Here is a 27,264-nt window from a genome sequence, read left to right as displayed (position 1 = left end):
CTAATGGCGTTTACCATGTTTTGAATTTCCACTCTTCTAAGGGGAATCCTGTCAAACTAAGTATGTTATCCCTTCATAGCATGATTCACTGTCGATTTTGGTGAGGAAAATCTAAATTTATTATCAGATTGGGAAAAACAGGAGCCGATTTTTTTTTTTTTTTTTTTTTTTTTTTTTTTTTTTTTAATTAATAGATTTTTAATGTAGTAACTATGTAAAGAGAATATGGACATGTCAAAACACGGAGCTCTTAGGGCCCGAAAGGGCAGCTGAACTTCCTACACGAAAAATACTAGAATAATACGGCTGCTAATCTTCAGAATCCGATATCAAACCAAGACAGCAAAGAGTGTTCATAAAAATGAGCCTCCTTCTGGAAAAATGAGTTCCGTGCAAAAACCAACAATAGTTAAAAACGTGCTTCACAAACGGCGGGTCATAACAATTGTGATGAAAAGTCATTTTGGATAATTTGTGTTCATAGGTTGGCTGCACTTTTGGGCCCAAATAGCTTCATGACACGACCTCTAAAATTATTGACATGCCCATACTCACTTTTAAGCGCTCAGCCGATAGGCGGCGCTTTTTGATTTCGACCTGCCACTAGAGCTCTAGTATACTAGGGCGCTCAAGCGATCAAATGGCGCACCAACTCATCGATGCACGAAACGCCATTTTTACTTTTTTTTTTTTTGATTACCTCATTATGCCTCTGTGAATACGATTAAATGCAAATTAGCGTAAGAAATAAATAACAGGCCTAAAACTCTCTTTGCTGTGCGGTTTATAGTTATCCTATAATTACTTCTGAAAGTTCAAGATTCGCGTTCTGTTTTCCGAAAACTTTTCCACCGGTGATAACCTTATTCGGAGACCTTAGTAGAATTCGCCTACATCTAGGTTATGTGTCTTTGACCTAGGTACTGGAGAGTATTGCCATCCTTTTGCCCTTCTCTGATTGGTTCATGAGTTTTGGCGTCTTTGGCCCTCTTCTGGCTTAATAAGATCAATGTTCATTTTCTGTAGGTACATAGCCGCGATTCAGATTCAGATGACACTACTCTCCCGTATTTGCTTCTCGCGTCTCGCTTACTCCTTTGTGTTTTCATATTTCGTCCATCTCCCTCCATCCATAATTAATTCCATAAACCATCCGCCTCGTTCAAGATTGTGTTGTGAAATTTAAGATTCTGAAATTGTCTGAAATTTGAAGCATAATATTTTGGAACTATTCAACGTATGTCGTGTCTTGTCTTCAGACTCGTTCTGCCCACCTCGTGAAGTTTGTGAAAGTTTCTGAAGTATAATGCTGTGAAATTATTTGAACAATTATCATGCTACCTCAGAGACTGTTTTAGTGTTTTTGGGTTAATTAAAGTATGTCAGGTAGGAGATCTGCCATTTGCGATACATGCAAAATGCTTCATTATACTAGTGTACCACAGTTGTTCTCAAGCACCAATTACAACATGGTTTGCATTTTTATGCTGATTAGCATAGATAAACGACTGGAGCATTTTGCGCAGCTCAAGCGCAGGGATTTGTACCTTCGTAATTGTCACCACCTCATCGCTGCAAATTATGAAAAGGACCGCTCGAGTGTATCCTTGATCATAGAATATCTGTTATTCTCAAAGAGATGTCGTCATCACATCCCTGTCAGTTCACAACTTCTAATTATTGAGTTTAACTAGGTGTCAAAAAATTTGAGATATCTGAAGTAGCAGAAAATTGTGTACTTTCAAAGTCTAAGATTTTTTGCGGCACCGACAGTTTCATAAATCTTCCTTATAACACTCTACTCTGAAACCGCTACATTCTACCTCTCACATTGCTCCATAACAAAGGTATGTGTTAGCCTCTTATTTGTACTAAAAATTCTAGGTTTCATGACTCATTTACTCATTCACTCTCTGGTGAATTTGGTTCCGTCAGATTCATTGCAAGACACCTTATGTGTTATCTCCGCAGACCTAACACAGGCATTTGAACGCTCAATGAGAGCAAAATTTCAACTGGCCTGTTGTCTACTTTTCAGTAAAGAAGGTAAATAACCTTCCTTAAGGACTCGCTTTGAGACGATAAAACAAGGTTTCTCCATTACTTACCGTAAGACGATAATAAGTGTTCCACCAGACTATGTAGGAGATGAGGTTGAAAGTTACATCACCTCCATGTGTGAGGAAGTTTTCTTACCTACAACCTGATTTTATGACTTACAATAACAAAAGATACTGCTTTCGCCTGGCATTTTTTCATGCGTCGCATCGTCTAATAAACGGGGACCTACATTTACTTGATTCCATGAATAGGTAAAATGGCTCAGAGAGAATTTCGTCGAATGATCACTACGGCCATCTCTCATCCAGTTGGAGAACTTTTACTTACCTTTGATTAAAAAATTCATGAACCATAGAGTTTTTGGAAATTGAGTACACAATATTATTGTGAAAGATTTTTGAGGTTGAGTCTTTGTTTACATTCTCAAAGTATCAAAAGTTCTACAGTTTCATCGTGTTTCCTCCTAACTTTATCAGCTTATGAGCAATGGCTCCTAATTTACTCAACTCCTCAGCAGGCCAAAACTCTATACCTCTACAGATACATATGAGAATCATGCGTTTCAACGAAACCTACCCTACCTGCTTATCATCACTCAGGAACCACCGATCTTTTCTGCAGGTGTCATGGACCATTCATGACAAATACTGTTGCAACCACCCTTATCCTAGGTACATATCTGTGCATAATAATTCTAGTGATCAGCTCCATACTCACAATGTAATTTCTGTAAAATACAGTTGGACGGTGGAATTACCAGACCCCGTATCTCGGTTTGCGACGTTGTAGACTTCCTTTCATACTTTCTTCTTTACACGGAAAACCAACCAACATCAATTTATAAAAACCTCTGCAAATTTTCTTCTCTGTGCAAAGAAAACTCTGTGAAAACCAAGGAGGAAAAATGATTTGTTCTCTGTCAAAAGAATAAAATGGGAGCGGAGATTTTTAAGCACCGCAAACGAGATACATGGTCTGCTAGTTTCACCGTTGACTTGTTACGATATACCTATACCTACAATATCCCTACGGATTACATTGAAGATATTACTGTCCCTGTAACAGTGACTGATTCGAATGTTATCACAGTAGAGGGTTTCAGACATTTGGGCCAGCATGGTTTATTAATTACACAGAACGTAAGTTACCTTTATAAATTACGGCGTAGAGGCAACTTCTGCCTTTGGTTGGCCAGAAATTTCTGTAAACGCATTTAAATTCCTAAAATTTATGAGAAATTCCGAATCTACTAAATGAAAGCAAGGATTTCAGGAGAACATTATTAACAATTTGCTGTCAGAAGGAAAACTGCGGAAGGAAAGTGGGAAAGATTCTTCACTAAGGCTCAACATAATATGAGGAGGAAAAAATGAATGTAATTTCCGTTTACCCTGGTTATAATTCTGGTATTGTAAGAATTCTCTTTCTCTATTTACGTAATTACGTATTAGATTATTGTATTGTATGAAATCCTGTTATCACGAAGACAGAGTATCATAGAGCATTAACAATAAACATAGGAAAGGTTGTGTCTGATCATGAGTCATTAGAAGGTTTTAGCGTAGTGTGCTGCAACCTAGCGGACACATGGTGCCTTCGATTCGCGAAAAGTTACCTTCAGTACTCACAATCAGTTGCAGTTGATTGATTTCGTTTATTGTCTCATCATTTACCTATTAATATTTATATTTCGTTCATTTATTTACCTATAATATTTTTTACGTGTCCAATTAGGGCATCATTAAAACAATTAATTTGGCCTCGTTAAGTGATACGTTCATCTTTGATACATTTTCTTCAAATGATCTAGAAAAGTTATTTTTTTGGAGCCGTAATAGTTTTCTCTGTTTTTATGAGAAATCGAGGATTTTTTATGTATTAATATTTCGGTACTTAAGTAATGGATCATTATTTTTCTTATGGATCTTGGATTTTTTTTTCGGGGGGGGGGGGGGAGGAAGCACAATTTTAGATGTTTTAATTATTGCAAATTTTAACATACTCAGTTAATAGGTAGTAAATTAAATCTGGGACTCATTAAAATTGCGCTCACCGCTGAGCGCTTCTCTAATACCCACGTATTAGAGCTTTCCCGCTTGTTTAAATTTTGAAAATGAAACGTGGGATGTAAAAAAGGGGCGGGAAGGGAAACGACAGCTGAACAGCAAAAACGAATGAAAATGAATCGGATCTAAAATTGAATCTGGGCAATTGACATCAATTACGAGAGCCCTAAACTTGATTAGTAGCGTAAACGTGATTTCAGTTCGTGCATTATCACTCCACTCCATCCCGGTGTGCGTGTCGAGCGACACACCTCTCCCGTTCACCGAGCGTGTCGATAATCAACTTTCGCCTGCAGTCTGTCAACTATGCAACATGTCGTGATAAACAGCAGCCATGAATCTTCATTTTCGTGGCGACTGTCATCATTACAGACCTTCTGTCGGCCCGCGGCCCGGTGTCGGGTCAGATTAGCTCCGGTCGTTCGATAGATCGCTGTCGACTCGATTTTCCTCCGACTGCACCGCGTGGAAAGTATCGAGTTCGGTTCGATCCGCGATTATCGAAAAACGAGTTCATAAGATTTGGATCGGATTTCCTGTAAGGATCGATCACATTCGCATTCGTGTGCCACGTGCGTGTGAGCTCATTTGTATTGCGGCGGTAATTCAAGAGTTCATTAATCTATAGCACTCAATTTTTTGTGCGAGTGTGCCTTGCGCCTTTTTTGGGTCCTGGTGCGTTGATGGCTACTGGCCACTTTATTCGAAACGGACTGAGCAAATTTATCTGAGTACACCCCTCCTTGGTTATGGCTGAATTAAAATTATTAAAAAGGGAGCATCCATAAATAACGGTTTTAAAAGATACCACATACAGGGGTATTCAAAAGTCACGCGCAATTACTGGCCATAACTTTAGCTCTACTTAAGATATCGATTTGCGGTTTGTGACGTATTTCCTCATATTGCGAATGAAACTTGTTTAGGTACTTTTCAGTTTTTGACCTCTTCAGGGGGAGAAGGGGCGGGGTGCAACTCAAAAATTTCAAATGACCACACCCCTCATGGCCAGAGGTGCGTGACTTTTGAATAAACCTGTACAAAAATGAATGCGCGCTAGCGCCTACAAGACTGAATGGATACTTCTCGCATTGCGCGTACACCACGGAGGATACTTCACGCATTGCGCGTGCATCACGGTATGTATTGTCCATATGCATCCTTTTAGATTCGTAGAGACAGATATACTGGGTCAAAGTTGCTAACTCATTTTCGCCAAAATTGTCAGTTAGGCGGTATTGTTTCTTAGCTATTGTTACAGTTCATGGGTGGCTTTGCTTCTTGGAAAACTCAGAAATAAAAGTTGTAAAATTTCATATAAATTAAGGTCTTAATTTGCATTCTCTTCTGCGTATTTATTGAGTTTCGTGATGTGGCATTTCAAAGAAAAGAAATTAATTTAAGAGCTTCCGTTTTAACCTTGTACCTCGAAATTAAATTTTGCCAATTGACTCATTCTGTTCCCTCCAATTTGTCAGCTTTCTTAATTGTTCAGCAAAAATTACAGCCGTTTCCGGAGTGTTTCTTTCAGAGAAACTCGTTCTCCGTAAATTAACCTGTTTTTTATATTTCTTCATGAGTTACGGTTGGAACGAAGTCACTTTACCGAGAGGCGCCTACTAATTTCCAGAGTGAGAAGTTTCATCCATCGACTCCGCGAATTGAAAATTGCAGTTCGTCTCGAGAACCTATTTAATCGTCGGTTCACCTGCTGTTTCCGTGACGAGCTTATTATTCGGCGAGCGCGGAAGGCTTGAGGAAGCGTTCTGAGTTCGGATGCGACTCAATTAAATACTGATTGTGAGTTGATGGAAGTTTCCGAATGAAAGCTCTTCGGGAATGAAAAATCAGACGGTGAGGTTTTTTCATCGCTGTTTTTCTCGCGGTTGAAAATCTGTAATCGAGCGCAATGTTTTTCCACTTTCGTTAAGCTCGTCCAATAAAAACCAAGAAACTACTCCTCCTACTCTTCCAGTTTGTCCTACAAGTGCCGCGTTTTATCCACAAATCTGCAGGCTGCAGGACGCTTTGCTTTTGAGGTTTTAGAATTATGCAAAAAAAAAAAGAACTGATGGGTGGTTTCACGATAACTGGAATAGTTTTGTCGCCGTAACAGACAACACATTTTTCGGTCATATTTTTAGTAGTAATGATAATCACTCAAATTTGTTTGCATTAATCTACACAGGGTTACGTGTCATAACGCTTTTCAAAGATTTATCGCTCTACTTTTCAAATTTAATATATAAATGGCCGAAAATCTTAATTGAGAAGTAGAGCAATAAATCATTAGAAAGCGTTATAATAAACGCGACCCTTTGAAGATTAATGTGAAAAAATTCGAGCGATTATCATTTCTACTAAAAATATGACCGAAAAATGTGATGTCTGATCTGGCCACAAAACTATATTTCAGTTATCGTGAAACCACCCTGATGATTTTATTAGGACATATACTGCTAGCGGCTTGACTCGACGATTCTGTTCCGGAATCCAACATATTTTTTTAACGCAAGGTAAGAGCACAGAACAAATTTATAATAGATTCTACTAAACGAGTTAAAAAATGCAGCGTATAATATGCTCAGTCAGGGGCGTTTAGGCGTTTTTAAATACGCCAAGTAAAGCCGATCTGCTTTCCCAGACATTTTTTGAAGTGAATTTCACATAATGAAAAATTTTAATCTCGAAGACTTGGATTTGAATAAACAGAAATCAAACTTTACAACTAACTCAAACTTTAACTCAAAGATAACACATAGTTCAACATAGAGTTTGACACACTTTTCTGCAAAGCAAAATTTTTGACGGCAGTAATTTAGTTGTTACCTAATTCTCCATAAGTCCTCTTTCTACCATTAGAATCACATATAATGGAGGCTTGTCTGGTTTTGCTTTTGTTTTTGGGGTAGAATTTGAATATCATAAACATTGACATATTTTGGAGAGGAAATTTGTGTCATCGCCGTAAATTTAATTTAATTAATATCGCAATGAATTTAACTAGTCATGGGTATTTCACTCACGACAAATAAATAGTACAGCGTGAATAATTCGGCCGCAAATAATTGGATAAAACAGTTATTTCAAAAGTGCACAATAATGACTCTTCGAACATGGAACATGGAACATGGAAAATGGATCATACTGCTGGCAACGTTTTCATCACTCCTGAGTTAATAGCTATATTCACAGCGTTAAAGGGATGCACGAATAGCACTTAATAGATAAAAAACTTCGCCATCATGTAGCATACTCACTACCCTTTCCAGCTCAATTTTTTACCTTTTTTAAGAGGGAAAAGGGAACGGTGTGGATTCAATGCTGTTGAATTCGCACCTGAGTTAGTCCTAGAATCAAACCGGCCGGCCGGTGGAAACTCACGGTTGGGTGATGCGAAGTTCCCGATGTAATTGAGTCTCCTTCTTTTCGACGAGGGAAAGTTTTGAGCACCTCGGGAAAAATGAGGGGGACGTGAAACAATCATGCAGTTAGTCCGTACTTGGAAGTAGGTATGAACGATAAAGTAATTAGCCACATGTTCCGGGCTCGTTGCAATAACGAGCTTGGAAGTTTTGTCTTCGCGTCCGTTCCTCCATCGTTGCCGTTCTACAGCTTTGATTTAAATTAAAAAATTAAACACTAAAAGTGGCCCGAAACTGTATGTAACAAGGTGGAGAAATGGTGCTGGGTCCACACCATTTCGCGGGGAAACAAAGCCAAGAAATACCAAAAATTAAAATTAGAGTCAAAAATAATTTTTTTTTTTTTTTTTTTTTTTTTTTTTTGGCTTTGTTTCCCCGCGAAATGGTGTGGACCCAGCACCATTTCTCCACCTTGTTACTTTGATTTAAAGTTTAAGCAGTTTAATATAGATCAGTTACGGCCTTCAATTTTTCAGTTAAGGTTACGGCCTTCAATTTTTCAGTTACGGTTACGGCTTTCAATTATTCAGGTACGGTTACGGCCTTCAATTTTTCAGTTATGGTTACAGCCCTGCATCTTTGATCACATGGATGAGCCAGAAGGACAGTAAATTGAATCAAAATATCTTCCTACATGTATGTACTGCAGTGGCGAGACGTGAATAATCGGTTATCGATATTCCTCCATCTGAAGCTATAGTAAAGAGTCGATTATTAAGGTGTTCCTTGCAAACACCCTATATATTGACCCTATTCCATAGATTCCAATGGTAGATCAATCGATACATCGCAAAGCACGCCACGCCACCGATGTGCTTACCCTTAAAGTATTGAATTGCTGTTAATCACAGCTTCAATCGTTGCGGAAAAGGAATCTTAGCACCAAAAATCTCAACGGTGATGTAAGAGAGCCGCTGAGAGAAAGTTTAAAAAATTCGAAATCTGACCACCGTTATGACGGTTTGAAGTATGTAGTTGAAAAAATAGTTTGGCGGAAAAACTATGCGAACTTTCAATCCATCCTTCCGGCGGTGCCTTAATATTTTAGACTAAAATTATACAAAATAAAAGTTCTTATCGAAAGTTTTTTTGTCTGTCACATCCAAAACTTACATTTTCGGGACATCGGAGATCCTACCAAAAACGGCTCCCTTAAATTAAAATTGTTTCAAACTTTAAACTCTTATTTTTATCGACAATTACGCATTGTACTTTAATACGTGAATGATGTAGATCAACCGGAAATGATTTAGTCCGTGCTAAAGCTAAATTTAGGTAAGGTTAAGGTCTAATACTAGTATGCATAGCATTGACATAAAATACGCGTAAGACAATGCCTTTACGACGCACGCGCCTACATCTTACATAAAGATTGAAGTGCGCGTGACGTACCTAAGTTTTCACACCACTTTCATGAAAGTAAAATTGAACAAAAAAGAAGAGGAAAAAGGGGGATAAATTGTGAAATTCAATAGCGGATCTTCATTCTTGACTACTTTCCTCATCGAAAAAGTCCGTAAAACTAGCAACTTGACTGTTCAAAGTTTTGCAAATATACAAGAATTACATTTCTCATTTGCAACACGTTTCTTATCGCTTCTGTGGTTCTGAAAATTTAATAAGAATCTTACGGCTAGAGTTTTATCGAGGAAGTTCAGGACTATGTTAGGAACAGTATTGAAGAAAACCGAAGTGATCAAGAGACGTAAACTTCACTAGTTTGTGTGGTTACGCAATGGGCTGATTATTAAAATTGATAGACATAGCTATAGACGGAAAAGACATAAAGAATACAGAGGGAGATAATTGAATCAGACTACGAAAATTATATTTTATACTTGATTACTTGGGCTTTGTTTTTCCTGCTCTGTCGGAGCAAACCTGGTCGCCAGCAACGAGAAAAAGGGTCCTTGTGGGTGCGGAAACCTTGCATATGCGTAATACTAACTACGCGGATTGTGTATTACAGAGTGCACCGAAAAAAAAGTGAAGTTGATTAACATTCTGGATGTAGAGAAAGTGTGCGAGTACCTAAAAAATGCTGAATTGCCCGCCACAGCAGTTAGTTTTACATCCTGGCATTGTTAAAGTGACTGCTACAGCAGGTAAATCAGCATTTTATAAGTTCTCGCACACTTTTTTTACAACCAGAATGTTAAATCAACTTCACTTATTTTTTCGGTGTGAGTTTCAGATCAAACCATTTTGATGAGCTCGTCTTGATTTTTGAGGAGTTTCACAATTGAGAAGGTCCATTTGTTTATCGGCATCTCTTGTGCGCAGCAGACCCATTATCTCATGACTGACAACGAGTTTAAAATGGATACCAGACGCTAGGTACCGAGACCTGATTTCCGCTCACTGGTCCCTCGGTAAGTCGGAAACGTATACAAACACTTAGCACGAATCTAATTGAAACAAAAATGCGCCCGATCTCAGAATAATCCTCACTCCCCACAACTTTTCCGTCGATCAAGTAAACATTAGTAGCGGTTTTGGCGCCCCGTGTTCGAAAAGAATGCGGAACAGTGTTGACGAACGGTGCAAATTTGTAATTTTTTTTTCCATGACTCCTAAAGTACCGATATATTTACCAGCATACGAGCCAAGGAACAAATTAAAATGCGGGAGATTGGGCTTTGAGTGAAAGGATCATACATCCTTCAAAATGTATTTCTTTCAAATGGAATCAGCAAAAGTTAACATCGACATTGGAACGTTTAAAATCATGAGTTAGTAGCGGATGTCTTGGAATCGCGTTTTTGTTGGGTATTTTATGAACCTGGTGAACAAAATGAGATTTATCAACTCTTTATCCGACATTATGATATTGAGTGTTTTTCGAAATCACATTGCATTTTTAACGTTATGCATCATCTCAGAATAGATACATCCTATGCGGTTTTTTCCGATCTCTAGTCATTCATAATGCACATGGTCTAATGTCTGAGCAATCACTCATTGACAATCATCGCATAAAACTTCAGTACAGGCTACACTCTGCACAGATACGATGGATGGCGTGACTTTTCCAATTATATACATTTGTTCTCTCTTTTCTTTCTTTTTTTTTTAAAAAAAAGGAGACGAAAACCCCGTTTTATTTGATACTTTAACAGAAATTAGGCGGATTTTATCTTAAGTCAGTCTACGAGGATGAGTTCCCAAAGGTCAATTCTGCGAAATGCATCTATAAAACGCGTAAGCAAAAAGGAACCAAACCACATCAGCTGTTGCCAAATTTAATAAGATAATTTAATCTTTTACATGAAAACGGGTTTGCAGATTATAGTGCAAATTCCGGTGAATTTTTTGCAAAGTACAAAGCAAATTCCTCAAAATTTTCAAAGGAATCCACACACACATTTTCTTGTAAAAAGGTAAATTGCCCAGTTGAATTTGACAATAGCTAATGTGGCTTGGTTCCTTTCTGCTGAACGCATCCACTTCGAAGATCGTCTCGGAAGTGCGGTTCATCGCTCATTTGCTTGCAGCTTCACCTACTAGAGTCCCTTTATACTGAGAGTCAAGACAACACCCCCTCATGGAGTCACAAACGGGAATAAAGATTACAGAAATTTAACGTTTTTCGTAATCTTTGTTCGGCCCATTCTCAAATTCCTTTCTCCGTTCCTTCTCTCATTCCGATTGTTCCTCGCCGAACCCGTAATTCTCTGGTTCATTCCAGATTATAATCTTTGCAATCGGTGAAAATGTAATCTTTATTTCCGTCTGTGACACTGTGAAGGCCTAAAACACGGGAACCAATCAGAAATGGACTCAAATTGTCTTGACTCTCAGTATAAAGGGACTCTACACTTAAGATACGTCCCTTTTTGAGATTCGATTATGGATTAAACTTGGCAAAGCGTAATGATGTAGCGGGCGACTCGAGCAGAGTTTTCGAGAGTGAGATGAATTGTTAAATCAAGCCTTGTTTACGCGCACCGAAACGTGTCAATCAATCTCTTTCCGGCTGAAATTGAGACGCGGCCATCCCGACGAAGAAAAGCTCGGCTCCTCCAGATCTAAATTAAGTTCCTTTTATCCCAACGCCCGCAGAGGAGTCCCGCAGGACCGCCCGCAGAATAGAGAGGGAAAAAAACTTACATGTGAACGAAATAAATTGGCGCGCGGTGAAGACTTGCAGAACGTTTTCTGCAGCAACGCCTATGAGTATCCCTGAGAAGCATCCAAGAATACCTAAACAGTGCCGTGCGTGCTTTGCGATCTATCGACATTTCCCAATTTAAAGCTGAGGTAAATAATCGATTATGAAGGTTTTCGCTGCGGACACCAAGCGCCATGGCACGCTGCGGTGCCGGTGCGGCAGGCGGGCAGCCAGCGCGAAACGCGCATTGGCGCCTACAAACCTAACAGGGATACTTCACGCGTTGCGCAATGCGTGAAGTATCCCTGTTAGGTTTGTAGGCGCCAGTGCGTCACCGCGCTGCGCCGCTCCGCGTTAGGCTGTAATATTTATTCTGGCGGAGTCAGCATTATTCAACTCGTGATTTTGAAATGTTTGCACATCCTGTATGGATTATTCTCGTTTTAATTGATGAAAAAACATATGTATTAAAGGAAAATATAACGTGTGTTTTGTAAATATTAAGGTGGTTCCGTATCAAACTTAATGATTTCCAAAGCACACGAATTTCTACACAATTTCTTAGAGCCTTTTATAATCGATGGCGAAAAAGCAACAGCCAGAGGATAAAGTGTAAAGCCCGGCGATAGGAACTATAGCCTGGCTGCTTTATTTTTTATCGCTTCGTATAGCCCGGCCGTATGATTTTCTCCGCATTCTACAGCCAGCTATATGATTTTCTGTAGCCTTCTTTAGCCGGCTGTAAGAATTTCTATGGTATTTTGAAACGCAGCTCTTATCGCCAATTTTTACTAGGGGAGGAGGACGAGGAGGACGAGGAGGACAAGGAGTACGAGGCACATTACTCAGCTACGATAATTACAGTAAAACCTCAGGAAAACCATTAGAAACTTCACAAGAAATTTTGTCCCGCGTTTATCTTATAATGCACTGTAATATTCAAAATTTGCTTTAACTTGTCGAAAAATTTGTAATAATGTAGAAGTATTCGATAAGTAGCGACCATAAATTTTAGACGTTTATTTTCTTTTCACGGAATTAAAAAAATAAACCTTCTAAGTATGAAATAACCATATATTTTCAATACGGTCCTCGCAGGCCCGGTTCGTCATCTAAGGGTTAAATAGCGCTCTGTTGATTAGTCTTATAGAGCAGAGAGTCAATCAATCCTTGTTCTTCGAGAAATCTTCACACAAAGCGCACATCTTCATAAAAACAAGACATTGCTTCTTACGAGGAATTCAATATTATATTTGCATTCAATCAAGTGCTCATCTTGTTGGATGTTATTATATCTTCTCTATCCGTTATCATGATATTCACCTGCAGTTGATTCTTAGTAGTGATTGAAATTATTCTTGTCTTCTTGTGTTCCTGACTTTCGTCTCCTACCCTCCTCCTTTCTTTACCCTCTCCCTAGCTGAGTATGTGGGTGAAATTAGTTTTCAGAAAACATCAAGGGAAAATAAAATGAGCTCGAGGAGGATTCTAAATTTTTCCAAGAGGCATCTTTACAACAAGCGCCGCCCCAATTTATTGAAATTAATTCGACGCTGCGCCAATCGAACCGAATGATGCAATAATGCGAGTGTATTATTAAATATTCAACCGTTTTTTTTATATTACTACGGACGCTTCTTCGTTCTGGATATTCTTATTAAAACATCAGATTTATTCACCGAACTGTTATTGCGATAAGCGCTTGTTATATCTTTTGTTATAATACATTTGAAAACCCTATATGCAATATTATCGCATTGCAATACTTGGGGAACGAGATCCTATTTAAGACCCTTCCTAAAGTGATCGTAAGATGTGTGTCTCCTGGTGTCCGAAACTAAAAGCAACATCAGTTTTTTCCTTCTTTTTTTCTCCGCCCCGAGGCCATATTCATCACTGCCGAATGAAATATCATTATCCGTGAAATATTCGAGGAAGAGGCATCGTCATTTCTCGGATTCTTTTATTTCTGGAGAGAGATCCATAGTCCCTTGCAGTAATCTATTAGCTCCTCATTTTGGAGAGGTGACAAGACTGACACAAATGTGGAAAGATTTATTCTAGACATCCCTCCGGCCTCCACTCATCGTTCACGAACCTCATGGCTCCGATATTAGCTCGGAGAAGTTAAAATATCGAGAACGATGATACTTCTCCTACATTTGCAACGCTTTCTTGCGTCCATTTTATCCCGTATCGAGTAATCGATCAAAGAATCGATTAATATCGATGATTTAGCATTTGAAACGAACAAAGCTGTTGCCAAATTTCCAAAATCGCCTCCGGATGAATCATCAGTAATGAAGTAACCAAGAGTACTTTTTAAAAAATTGCTCACAGTGAGTAGCAAATATTGTACATAATTTGTTGAATTCAACTCCAGTGCCATTAAAGTTATGCTATTGATAATGCTGCGATAAATACGCCTATAAATCTACTTTAACACAATGTTAACCGCGCGGGCTTCCGTAAGGAAGTAGCTTTTTGCGGAACGATTCGTCGTTTCCAGCACGAAGGGACGTAACTCCATTCCAAGGTTGCCAAATCGACTCGAACAATTAATTTATTTTACAAAAATGTACGTAAGCGATTTTTATCCAAAATTGGTCTGCTTTTTGCTTAAAATCTAGAGAGAATCAGGCAATTTTTCAGTCGAAAATGCCCAAGATTCTCTTGATTAATTGGCAATTTGCGAGGGGAAATTTGGCAACATTGAAATGGAGTTACGTTCTTTCGTCCGGGAGACGACGGATTGTGAATACAGCCCTCAATTTCGGTGACAACGCGAGCTTTCTGGCGTGGCAACAACCCTGGTTGATTGACGTGGGAAGTTTTGGCAGGTAGGCAGCGGACAGGGGTGGCTCCGCTCCGGGGTGAGTGGGTGCGGGTGGCGTCGCGTCGGGCGGCGGGAAAAGTCAAAGCAGAATGATTTCACCCCCAGCCGAACACAATTTACATGGTCGCGGACCAGTTTCGTTACTCCACTGACATAAAAACGTACCTCGATTGCTACGTGAGCCCTGATCTCCGTATAACTCAGTGATGTCCGTGGCTCATATGCAAGTAGAAATACGCCCTTTTGTCAGAGGAGCAACGTCCACGCGTCCGACACACGGCAACTTTCAACTTTGGGGCACAAAAGATGACCTTGAAAGCCTCGGGCCGTCTCGCAATCGAGGCGCGTGGGGGAGTGAACTTTATCGGGACGTGGAATCGATCTCTTTTGGATTCGACGTGATTTCCGGGCACCCTTCAATTACCACCGCTGAGCCTCAATCAAACGCTAGGTAGATAATTGGACGCATTTGCGCAAAAGAAGTCTAGAGAGCCATTCATTAAATATTTACACACACACACACTTAAAAAAACTGGGAAGGAAACTCTTAACATTACCTCTCATTAACTTTAAAGTCTAAGTTGAAACGCTTATCAACGTCGAAATTCGAGATAAAAAATCGTAATTTTTTTAGAAATTGAAATTTTTACGTAATTTTTCGAGTGGCACAGACGTGTTTTACGAGTGCGTTGCTTGGAGAGGAAGGGGGGGGGGGGTTCAATAATCCGGTTGATTGCGTTACGTATTTGACGAGCGATCCACACATAGATATTAAGAAATGCAAGTATTTCGTTCACAGCATAAATTTTTGATGTTTTTGAGAGCATCATGATAATACTTTTACCTCGTCAAGCTTCCAAAGTTTTTTCCGAAGTTCAGATAAAGAATCAAGACACCAACCTGAAACAGAAAAACAAAAACGTATAAAAACTAGACTTTATATAAAATACTACTGACCTAAGAAAATATATCTCGTCAAAAATGAATGATTTCTACATCACGAGAAACGGCGGAAACCTTTAAAACTCTTTACTTGATCGCGCACAGCTCCGTTCTTTAATAGTTAGAGTTTAATATTAGAGCACTTTAAGTACTTGGGAGTGCGGTTGACCCAGGATGGAAGGACGGATCAAGCTATCAGGGAAAGGAACACCTTAGCAAGGAAGGCTATAGCGATGTTAAATGGAATCCTCTGGGATCAGCGGATTTCCAAAGATAACAAGAGGAGGATATACAACGCTGTAGTCAAAAGTATATTAACATACGGATGTGAAGTTTGGCAGCTGAAGAAACGGACACAGGATATGCTGAGAGCAACGGAGATGGATTTCTAGAGAAGGTCAGCTGGAATTTCTAGGAGAGATCGGGTCCGTAATGATAGAGTGCGTCAGATAATGGAAGTCGAAAATGACATCGTGTTCGACGTCATGACCAAACAACTTGTTTGGTATGGTCATGTCAATAGGATGACGGAAGAGAGGCTGCCAAAAAAGATGCTTGATTGGGTTCCTCCTGGGAGGAGACGTAGGGGACGCCCAGTGAGAGGTTGGCGACAGGGGGTGTTAAATGAGATAAGAGATTGTCAACTCCCTGATGACCTGTGGGAAGACCGAGCTTTGTGGCGATTAGGCGTCGCACAGCGCCAAAGAGCGCTATAAAAGCGACTCATATATATATAAATTGTGTAACCCCCCTCTCAAAGCCTTCTTGTAACCCCCGCCCCTTTCCACAGAAGACACAGTGAAAAAATGATAGGTTCTCAGTTTTTGTGTATCCATCCACCAGCCTACATCTCGACAAATGAGAACCCTCAAAAGTCAAATGACTCACAAAACGACAAGAAATAGACCTTACGTCAAAAGTACAGATAGAGAGAGAAACAATGAAACAACTGAGACGTTACATTCACCCCCACGCTTTCGCTGACAGAATGGGATCCGGATAAAACTGATCTCGAATTTAAGTTTATAACAGCCACTCGAACAAAAATCAAAACCATCCGATGAATATATAGTGCAAACGAGAGCTACTCGCGCACCGTCTCGACGGACCAACGAACTCTCCGCCTCGTCGGTCCCGAAATCCTCGCTGATTTGCATTCAAACGTCGTTCCCCTTAATTTCCACGCTCGGATCGGGATCCCAGAGTTTTGCAATGTATCCACTAACCGTGCCCCCCCTTTCCCCCTCAATCGTCCCCTTTTCACCCCTCAAGGTGCCTCCGCCCCGATTCAGTCTTCGCAGCACTCAACTTTTTCAACTCAGATTGTATGCACTGTGTATCTCGATCAAGTCGAGTACACTGCTGCGCCGAGGAGGAACTACAGTACCTATAGGAGGAACGCCGTACCAACATTCGAATAATGTCAAATTTCCCCCAAAAATTACTGTTTCTTTTGAAATCCGGTGAATATATTAGTTTTATTTCTAGAGAGTTTTATTTGGATCGCATTTAGCAAAAAGGGACCAGCGCGATTACAGTGTTGTAAAAATGTTGCTTCTTCATAGTTATCTAAAAAAGTCTCCCAGAATAGCAAATAGCTTCGGCTTTCCACCAAAAAAAATGTTAATTTGAAAGGAAAATAACTTTGTAAATTTCGATACTGTATATATATAAAGTATTTTTGAGAGAGAAGGAGAAGTTGCACGATTTTGAAAACACTGTAATAACGCTGGTCCTTTCTTGCTATATATGCGATCCAATTGGACTACATTTTGCAATGAGGAACTACATTTTCTAGTCCATCCGTAAAAACACCTATGTGCATAGGGAAACTAATACTACGTGCGTCGTTTCTGAACTGAGCCGGATATTGTAGTTTCAAATTGCAATTACTTGTGCTGAGTCTGCCGTGACGGCTCATTCAACCATAGGTAAAAGAAGAATTGGATTGCATTTTGCAAGAAGGAAGAGACGACAATTACTTTGGTAAGTTTAATTTTTTTCACGATTTCAGTAACTTCATTACAAAGAATGTAAGTTGCACAATCCTACCAACACTAGAATGATTTTGGTTCCTTTTTGCAAAATGCAATCCGTGTAAGCATTGCTATTTTTAGACCTCGTGTAATTATTATTCCCTGGTTGTTGATTTGGATGTTGTTCCAAAGTTTGTTACTGCAAGTACATCATACTAGGGAAAAATGGAATTTCTTACAAACGTATGTTAAGACATTCTTACAGTTACAAATATGAACAAAATATATGATCTCATGATATCATTGTCGATTCTTGAAGTGACTAAGATAGCAGCGATGTCTCTAAATTTTCATTCGGTTGATTTCGTCAGTAATACATTAATTCATTCCCACACAAAACAATTTTTGTGAATATCAACGATCAGAATTTTCCAAAACTAAATCTCATTCCGACTAAAACGTTCATTTTCAAACGGGTCATCGCACCCATCGCTACCCACACATAGTGTGTTCAAAGAACCACCAGATCAGACTGAGAAATTATGTAATTCCAACTTCGTAGAGTGGTTTATCTGACACGAAAAAATGTCAGATCCTAATTTTGCCTCGCTGCTTTTTAAACCTAAAACTGCTTAAAGTTGTCTTGGCCTGTGGAACATGATTTATTACCATGCGTGCGGCTGATAAATGCCGGTTCAGTTTTGCCCAAGCGTGGGACTTGTAATGGATGCAAAAATTATTCTCCTTTTTAAAATTAATGGCTATGGTGGCGCTACGCACGGCTCCATCCATCTTAACGCATCAATTTCAATCTCACTTTGAAGAAACATTTTACTTCCATCGATCCGCAAGTTTCGCAAAAAGCTGAGGCGCCACACGGGTTGCCTTCAGATCTTACAACTTTCATTTGCCAGTTCAGCTATTCTAAAGCATACAGTCTTTATGAAATGAGACCGTATCTGGAAAAAGGGATCTTATCTTCAGAAAATACTTTTTTTAACAAAATTATTGGGTTTTCGGCTACTCATAATGAAAGGTACAAATATGGCTTGAGTCTACTTAAAAAGAAAATCGGCTAAAAGCTGTGTATTTGTTTCTTTCTTCTTTGTAAAGAGCTTGATGCAAAAACGGCTTTTTTCGCCCCCCCTCTGGAAGTTCTTCAGACTTTGTCTATTGATTACTCATACTTGAGCGCTTCTTTTCCCAAATTTTCGGACCCCCAAAAAATTTTGGGGGAGAGCTAGGGGGGGGTGGAAGTCAAAACCTGTGAACCTCGATATCTCTTGAACGAAGAAAGATATCGAGGTCCGGTTTGGATGGAAAATCGTCTAAAATTGCATACTTTAAGATTCTAAAGGTCGAAATCCCGATATCACATTTTTAAGTCAACAAATGTGCTTTTTTCCAGTTTTTAGGTCTAGAAAATTTCTTTTAAACGAAAAATTTACAAAGATCTCAATTTTTTATTTGAACCAAAACCAATTTTTTAAATTGTTCGTCTTTTTCCGCATCCAACGAGTGGTCCATTAAGCTGGGGAACTAAACGGTTCCGGAGTTATGATCGATTGAAGTTTCCGCTCAACGCGCGCCGACCGATTTTCGCGCGCCAAAAAGTCGGATTTGACTGTTGTTAGATCAGATTGAATGTTCAAACTGAGCAAAATGCTTTATTAGGGACTATTGAGGGTCGCTGAGTTCAGAAATTACCGATACTTCCGAATAATTTACGTTTTTAAAATTACAGCTCCGCAGCGCTATTTTAGAGGCCCACTGAGCGCCGACCGGCCGCTCAGTGGTCCTGTCCAAAGCTGCAATTTTAAAAACGTGAATTTTTTGGAAGTATCGGTAATTTCTGAACTCAGCGACCCTCAATAGTCCCTAATAAAGCATTTTGCTCAGTTTGAACATTCAATCTGATGTAATAACAGTCAAATCCGACTTTTTGGCGCGCGAAAATCGGTCGGCGCGCGTTGAGCGGAAACTTCAATCGATCATAACTCCGGAACCGTTTAGTTTCCCAGCTTAATGGACCACTCGTTGGATGCGGAAAAAGACGAACAATTTAAAAAACTGGTTTTGGTTCAAATAAAAAATTGAGATCTTTGTAAATTTTTCGTTTAAAAGAAATTTTCTAGACCTAAAAACTGGAAAAAAGCACATATGTTGACTTAAAAATGTGATATCGGGATTTCGACCTTTAGAATCTTAAAGTATGCAATTTTAGACGATTTTCCATCCAAACCGGACCTCGATATCTTTCTTCGTTCAAGAGATATCGAGGTTCACAGGTTTTGACTTCCACCCCCCCTAGCTCCCCCCCAAAATTTTTTGGGGGTCTGAAAATTTGGGAAAAGAAGCGCTCAAGTATGAGTAATCAATAGACAAAGTCTGAAGAACTTCCAGAGGGGGGACGAAAAAAGCCGTTTTTGCATCAGGCTCTTTGTCATTGGCGAGCTTCAGTTTTGCTTATTCGCGAATTTTGCGAAGAAAACAATCATATGTTTATGTATTATGTTTGTGTTAGTATTCATAAAAATCGGAAAATATGTGCTGAAAATCAAGTTTGCGAAGGGATATATACCCTCATTACGTTTTTTTTTTTCTTTTTTCTCATCCTACATTCGAATAAAAAATTATCATTTGATTGATTCCGCAAAGAACTGATCGGAATGAAATGTTGGCCTTTAATGCAGCCCATTTTTCTTTATCCGCCTTTGATCGTATTAAGTCATCCCTGCTGGAGATGAGACGCCGTCCTTTTCTCCAGCCCCACTCCCATTTTTCTTCACTTATCCCGGTTCCCCGGATTTAATTTCCCCTGGATCCGCGGGCATTCATCAATCAAAACCGCTGTGTCGACTGCACAATACGATTTTCCTCCTTTTTCGTGTACAATTATTAATTCCATAGAAGATTTTATTTTTCCGCGGGCTGCAAGCGGTTCATGAGCGGACCTGCAGGTGGCGCTGCGTACGCGTACACCGCCCAGATGAGATAAATCAAAGAATGATTCAGCGGTGGATCCTGTAATTCTTCCACTTCACTTCTCTTTTTATCACTTTCATTACTGGGTCGGCGAGGGGCACGGGTGGGGGGGGGGGGAGCCGTCGGTGACTTAACCCTCCCCTTCCGTCCCTTATTAATGAGATTTCCCAGCGAAGAGTATCCTGGCTTTTGCATTAAGGTGTGGTGCCAAATTTATGTGATTGAGGATCCAGATGGTTCGATGAGATTTTGCTTTTATAATTACAGGGGAGAACATGATTCTTTTTTATGATCTCTTTACCACACGTATTGCGCACGACAATTAAAATTGTGCATCGATATCCTAGAACCAGTTCGAAGTTCTAAATAACGCTGAAACAAGCACCCACGAATGATTTTTTTTTTTTTTAAATGAATACAATAAGAGAACAATCGGAATACATTTTTTTAATTGTCATTTTCAAAAATGTCTAGATTATATACATGGATTCTCTGTCTCGCGAATAATTCAAAAGAGAAGAGAGGCCTGGGGATGAGCGCTGGGGGGAGGGGCGGTAATATAAATTATGAATTTCAAAATAAGTATCTAAAAACAAATTATGCAGCTCCACACAATGAGCAATGTAATGGTTATTTGATAATTAAAAAAGCACGGTCGATTGTCTGGTGTTATTCTACTTCCAACTTCAATTGCAAGCCTTTTTTGATTGAAGCGTAAAACAAACAGCTGCAGATTGATTATTGAAATTGATAGACAAAGCGATAGACAAAGAAGACACAGGGAGTATGGAGCGATCTTATTGCTTGAAATGTGCGGTTCCTTTGGACTAGGGGAGAAAATGATGGATTAAACTGTCGGGTTCCTCTTGAGTTGCCGTCAGCATTAGTCTATTACCTACCTCCTTTGTCCATTGCAACTACCCACTTCCACAAATAGGATCCCTCCATATACCTTTTGTCTTCTTTGTCTATAGCTTTGTCTATCAATTTCAATAATCGGCCCGCACTGGAAAAAAACACAGTAGATCTAGAGTCCAGACTGTTAAAAACGTCGACAAGAAAAAGTACTCTTGATTCAATCAGGATATAGCTTAAATCAAGAACCAAGCCTCTTAATTTAAGCGGATTTCGTTTTGATTCAAGAAAAAATCCGATTGAATCAAGAGTCCTTTTTCTTGTCAATGTTTTCAAGAGTCTGGGCTCTAGATCCAATGTTTTTTTTCCCTGTGTAACGCGAGTTCGAATAATCGAGGCAAACAAAGTGCGACCGGTGTTAGACGTATATTAACGCCTGCAAAACTTCAAGAATACCTTACGCATTGCGCCAAACAGGACGGTCGGCGTACAGCCCATATTAGCGCCTACAAGACTGCATGAATACTTCTCGCATTGCGCCAAACACAGTGCAGTTGGTCAGTTGGCGTGAAACGCACATTAGCGCCTACAAGACTGTATGTAGGAATGTTGTAGGACTGCGTGTCATCATTCTTGATTACTGCTCCAGTTCCGCTTTCTTTCGGGTGCACCCGTTGGGTTTTGAATCATTCAAACTTGAAAATGGTTGCTCTACGAATTTTTATGTTATTTTAAGAATTTAAGAATTATTTTTCTTGTCTATGTTTTCAAGAGTCTGGACTCTAGATCTAATGAGTTTTTTTCCAGTGCTGATCTTCAATCCGTCTGAAACGACTAAAATTCATGTCAACGGCGAAACATTTTGCCTAAAAACTGTCCTTTGTAAGTGGATTTCATGATTGTACGTAATTTTGAAAGCTAATTGTTTCGACGACTGCATAAAATTCGCGATGCTGAAACGGAGTTCGCGGATGCGCCCAGCTGTCTGGATGTTGCGGAGGAAATAATTCGAGGCGGCCGATGCACGAGTATCAAAACCGGGGAGCGATCAAAGACGATGTTTAATGTTTGATGTCTCCAATAATGGCGACAATAAACAAGGGTTGTTTGCTCTTCAAACTGAGCCGCGCTGCGACGCCGGGGCACGGTCGCCAGACCCCGCTGAAAATCGCTTCTTTCTCCCGCACAGCTCAATTTAAAGTGTTCTGATTTCCACGAAAAATGAAAAACAATTCACGATCTGGCAACCATGCACGGAGACCACCCCTAGCCCCCGGAAAAGTGTTGTCAAATTACAGGCGTCACTGTGTCCACTCATCCGTGGCGGGGACTCCACCTATCCTAATTTCTTTCAGGGAGAACACGCTTGCGAGATATTTGCATGGTAAATTGACGATGAAATTGAGAGGGTACGTGTCTCCATCGCGATTCTTTTCTAAAAATAGTGCCCCGCATTTTTTTTAACAGGAGAGGCTGAGAGACCTGGTGAATTCGCGTTCAATTCTCACAGGAGGATATAGATGGCGAGGCTGCAAAACCACGTGCGTGTATGTACCTATCTTGATTTTGCAAAGTTGCAGATTCTTCATTGCATCTTACTTTTTTGCACGGTGAAATGACAAATTTTTTAGGACAATTGAATGAAATGCTCTTCCGTCCTCCTAAAAAAGTCCCTCGGAAATATGTTACATAAATATACCATGATACTCTTTTAATAGCATTAATGCTTTACTTTATAAATACATTTAATTCTACATTACCGAATTTCAACGAATTTATTTGCTTTATATCCTGGCCAGTAAGAAAAGGCAGAAAACTTCTTCAGGAGTTTCTCCGTTTGGATTTTCATAATAATGCTTTCTGACTTGACTTTTTTGGCACTAAATTAGGATTATCTTCCGTTATCTGACGAATTATATTCCGATATCTCTCCGTTATATACAAAATAATAAAACATTTCAAAACCATCGTCTTGTTTGACACACACAAAATAACCATTTGCTCCTGAGTGTTGAGGATAACGGCTGGATACAATTATTCGTACTCGATGGATGACCGTGTTGCAATTCAAGAAATGAAGGCGCTTTGCTGGTCTTTTGGTCGCAATTGCGTAACTTCCTTTCCTCGGTGAGCTGTGTGCCTTGTATCCCACTAATTTTAGAACCTATATAGAGTTATTAGTGAAATGCACCAAAGAAGAGCACTCCTGGACACTATGGTATCTCAATTATTAGTGAAATGCACCAAAGAAGAGCACTCCTGGACACTATGGTATCTCAATTTCTGATAAATTTTTGTCACACTAAGGAAAACACAATTTTATTCCTTGAATACCTTGAAAGGTATTTTAGTGTGCACATGTACCCTCATTATTGACCTGAGGGTTAAAATACAAAACAAATAAACCGTTAAAATTAGATAAGGAATTTCTGGAGTTGTTTAACGCGGAGATACAAAACCGAATCATGTATGTACTTCAAAGAATTTGACTTAGTACACTACCTAAATAACTTATGACTCAAATAAGATATTGCACGATAAAAGAAAATGATGTCCTACGTGACAAATTGTAATGGTATGAACACCAGGAGAATTAGTGATCAAATTATGGACGGATGGCAGTGTTGCATTCCGACGGACATACATATCGACGGTGAAACTACCAAACCACGTATCTCGGTTTGCGACGTCGCAGACTTCCTGTCATACTTTATTTTTTAAATGAAAAACCACTTAACATCCAGTCTTGAAAATTTCTGTGATTTTTCCTCTTCGCGCGGAGAAAATTCCGTGAAAATTTCAAGGAATGATATTGATTTGGTCTACTTCAAAAAAATAAAATGTGAGCGTAGATTTTTAAACACCGCAAACGAGATACGTGGTTTGGTAGTTTCACCGTCGATATACGGGCCGACGCGCGCAACGCGCCTAGGTTGATAAAAAAAACCTGGATACAACTATTCGTACCGATGGATGGCCGTGTTGCATTTCAACAAATGAAGGCGCTTTGCTTGTCTGTGGGATCGTGATTTGGTGCATTACGTCCAATAGTGAGTCAAATTATTACTCACGCTGAAAGTTCTCACTTTCATCTCATTTGAAGATTTTAATTCTAGCATCAATTTTTAGGACTTTGAGATTTGTGTTTCATTTCACCACCACGAAACGCACTTTAAAAACAGCTAGAATAGACTCGAACTATTCCAACGGAGCATCGACTCGATCCAGTTCCATCATGACAGCGCAGCGCAGCGGGCAGACCAGAGTGAAAAGTGAGCCACCTCGCGGATGGATGACAAGCGAAATTAAAACGCACGTTCCGAAAACGATATTTGTATACGCGAAGGAACCGGGCTAATGTAAATGTTTGCTCCGACTTATTGATTTTGTTTAGAATATCCCGGCTGCAATCCCCGTCGGAGGACTTACGACCGACGAGCGGCGCTAAAAATCAATTTGTAGGTGTTCCTGTTGCTCGTCGCTACACGCTGCACCGGTCCACCGAGTCTCACCGTTCACCTGGTGATGGATGCACCGCGTCGAGTCGGGCGGAGTTGCGATGACTCGGATCCAATTCTATTAGGACATACATACTGCCGTGCTAGGGAAAAACGCCGTATGAGCCCTCAGACGTTGCCAAATTTCACTCGATAAAACACGAATTGCCTCGTGAACTTACGACTATTTTTTATCAAATGTTTTAGCTAATTTTCTCCGCAATTCCACCTAAAGTTCCTGGAAATTTCAAGAGAAAATATTCATAAATTTTCGCAGAAATTTGTATATTATCGAAGGAGATTTGGCAACTCTTGCATGTTCATACGGCGTTTTTCCTTAGCACGGCAGTATAACTCGCAAGAAAAGGCGTACGCCGACAAGCAATTTTGAACTGGAAGTATGAGGCGCAAAGTTCAAATTACCGTGCCTTTCAGCGGGAGCGTTCGCCTCATCTCCGATCGATATATTTCAGTTTCAAGGTTGTCGTCTGGACTAATTTACCCCTTCATACCTGTAAGCATTGAAACGTTGCGCGACTGAAGGGCGCATGAAAATTCTAAGCAATTTTTTTGGAAAAAACGAGGAATTGCTTTAGTTAGGGTACGCCCCCTAACTGCTCCGCGCTCCAGCCAACCGATGTCTTTCGCGCCTCTTGCGTTATGCGTATTACTCTTTATTGTATAATTATAGAGAAGGGTTAGTCTTAAATTGTAGCGAGGTGAAATTGGAGGATCATAGGTAATATATGTATTTCAGGCTAGAGGGACTCAATTTAAAGTCTATTTCATTCAAAGTCACTTGACGTACCTCTGCACTGGCTCTGTCAATTGACTGCAATTTTTTTATAATATCTGGAAAGAATCAATCCATCCCATACTCTCTTGCAGTCTAGCATTAATACGTAGTAGGGATCAATAAATAAATTGATATAGAACGGTTTCAGATTAGTTTACGATAAAAATTTGTGAAATAAAATTTTCAAAAATATAAAAAACCAACGAAGGTCACTCTTTTATAGAGTAGCGGATGAATGACAATATACTGTGTAGAATATGTAAAGTTATTCGGACGCAATGGCTAGATCATATGGAATTTTCACACGTCAAAGGTTCAAATTTGGCAACAGTGGACTTGTGTCGCGGGAGTGCTATATAACTTTTCTATATTTTTTACCTTCAAAATTTTCGAGATTTGCTCATTTGGAAAAAAGTAAACAATTCAGTGATGGGCGTTACGAAAAAAAAAAAAAAAATTCTGTGAGATAAATTCCAGACTTGTGACTTCAAGACTTTTCCCCTTCAAATTCACAGAGAGGTTATTATTGAAAAGCAGAAAAAAAAGTGAATAAATCAATTTCATTGTGTACGCAACTCGCGTCTAACTGATGAGTTTTCATTTGTCATCAACTTTACAAACTATAAAATTTTTAGCACCTCGGTATTTTCTTTTAAAAAAAGATGGGAACTTGAACTTTCCTTGACTTTCCAAACCTTCAAACGTATATGTACTCGAGCAAAATGTTGACGGGCGTGAAGAAGCTGTTTGCTATTAAAAACCTTACATATTACGGATCTCAATCAAAACTTTTCGAGTTGTTGAATGTTGATCTCTTTTCCATCATATTTATCGCTCGCCTAACAAAATGGCAACATTAGTTCAAAAGAAGCTAGAGAAGAAGAAAAAAATCCAATTACTTTGCCGGGATCAGCAGAGCAAACGTCTCAAAAAAAAGGCTTGGTGCCTCCAAATTCCGAAACGATCCTATTATAGCCTTCCGATTTCTTTTGAAAAATAGCTCAGCTGGCAAAATCCGAAACGGCCGGTTCAACTGCAATAACGCTCACTTTGAGGATAAAAAGAGGCATAAAACATGGCTCAGATACACTGCCGTGCTAAGGAAACAACATCGTAAGAGCATTCAGGCGTTGCCAAGTTGCCTTTGATAAAATGCGAATTTATTGGGAACGTTATGAATAGTTTTCTTCCGATTTTTCAGGCAACATTGTTCGCAGTTTAATCGAAAATATTTGAAAATTTTCAAAAAAAAATATGCACAACTTCCTTCTAAAAACAAAATTTTATCGGAAGAAACTTGGCAAGTCTCGAATGTTCATACGGCGTTTCTCCTTAGCGCGGCGGTACAGGCTTTATTCACTCATAAAGTTCGACATTTTATCCCGAAGTCGTATTATTTATTTGTTTCGAGGAGTCCTCCTGCGCGGTTGCTTTTTTAGGACTGCGAATCACCATCTATTTTTTTTATGTTACATCGAGTGAATTGGATTAATCCGTCCATCCACTATTTGCCAACCCGGCGTTTGGATGCAACTTTTACGTGCCGTAGGTAATCTCGTAGTCGTTATTTCCGAAATCTCGGTTTCGCGTTGTTGCCTGGTGGCGGTAGAAATTGAGAAATTTCTCGGACAGAAACTAAGCCGAATCGATTGCCTTTTGATTACTCGAAGTACAAGTTAAGCACCCCTTCCGCCTACATCAAGGATGTAAAGGC

At 39.6% G+C, this 27,264-nt stretch overlaps 1 protein-coding gene across 2 annotated transcripts in view; it reads right to left on the bottom strand.

Moving 5' to 3' along the window:
- AstA-R1 (allatostatin A receptor 1) overlaps positions 1-27,264 on the bottom strand; it is a 303,172-nt gene that overhangs the window by 206,314 nt on the left and 69,594 nt on the right. The window lies entirely within an intron of this gene.

This window comes from Bemisia tabaci, chromosome 4 (genome assembly GCF_918797505.1).
Source record: "Bemisia tabaci chromosome 4, PGI_BMITA_v3".
NCBI classification, from domain to species: Eukaryota; Metazoa; Arthropoda; class Insecta; order Hemiptera; family Aleyrodidae; genus Bemisia; species Bemisia tabaci.
Note: the sequence above shows the minus strand (reverse complement) of the source record. Positions and strands in the feature narration are given on the sequence as shown.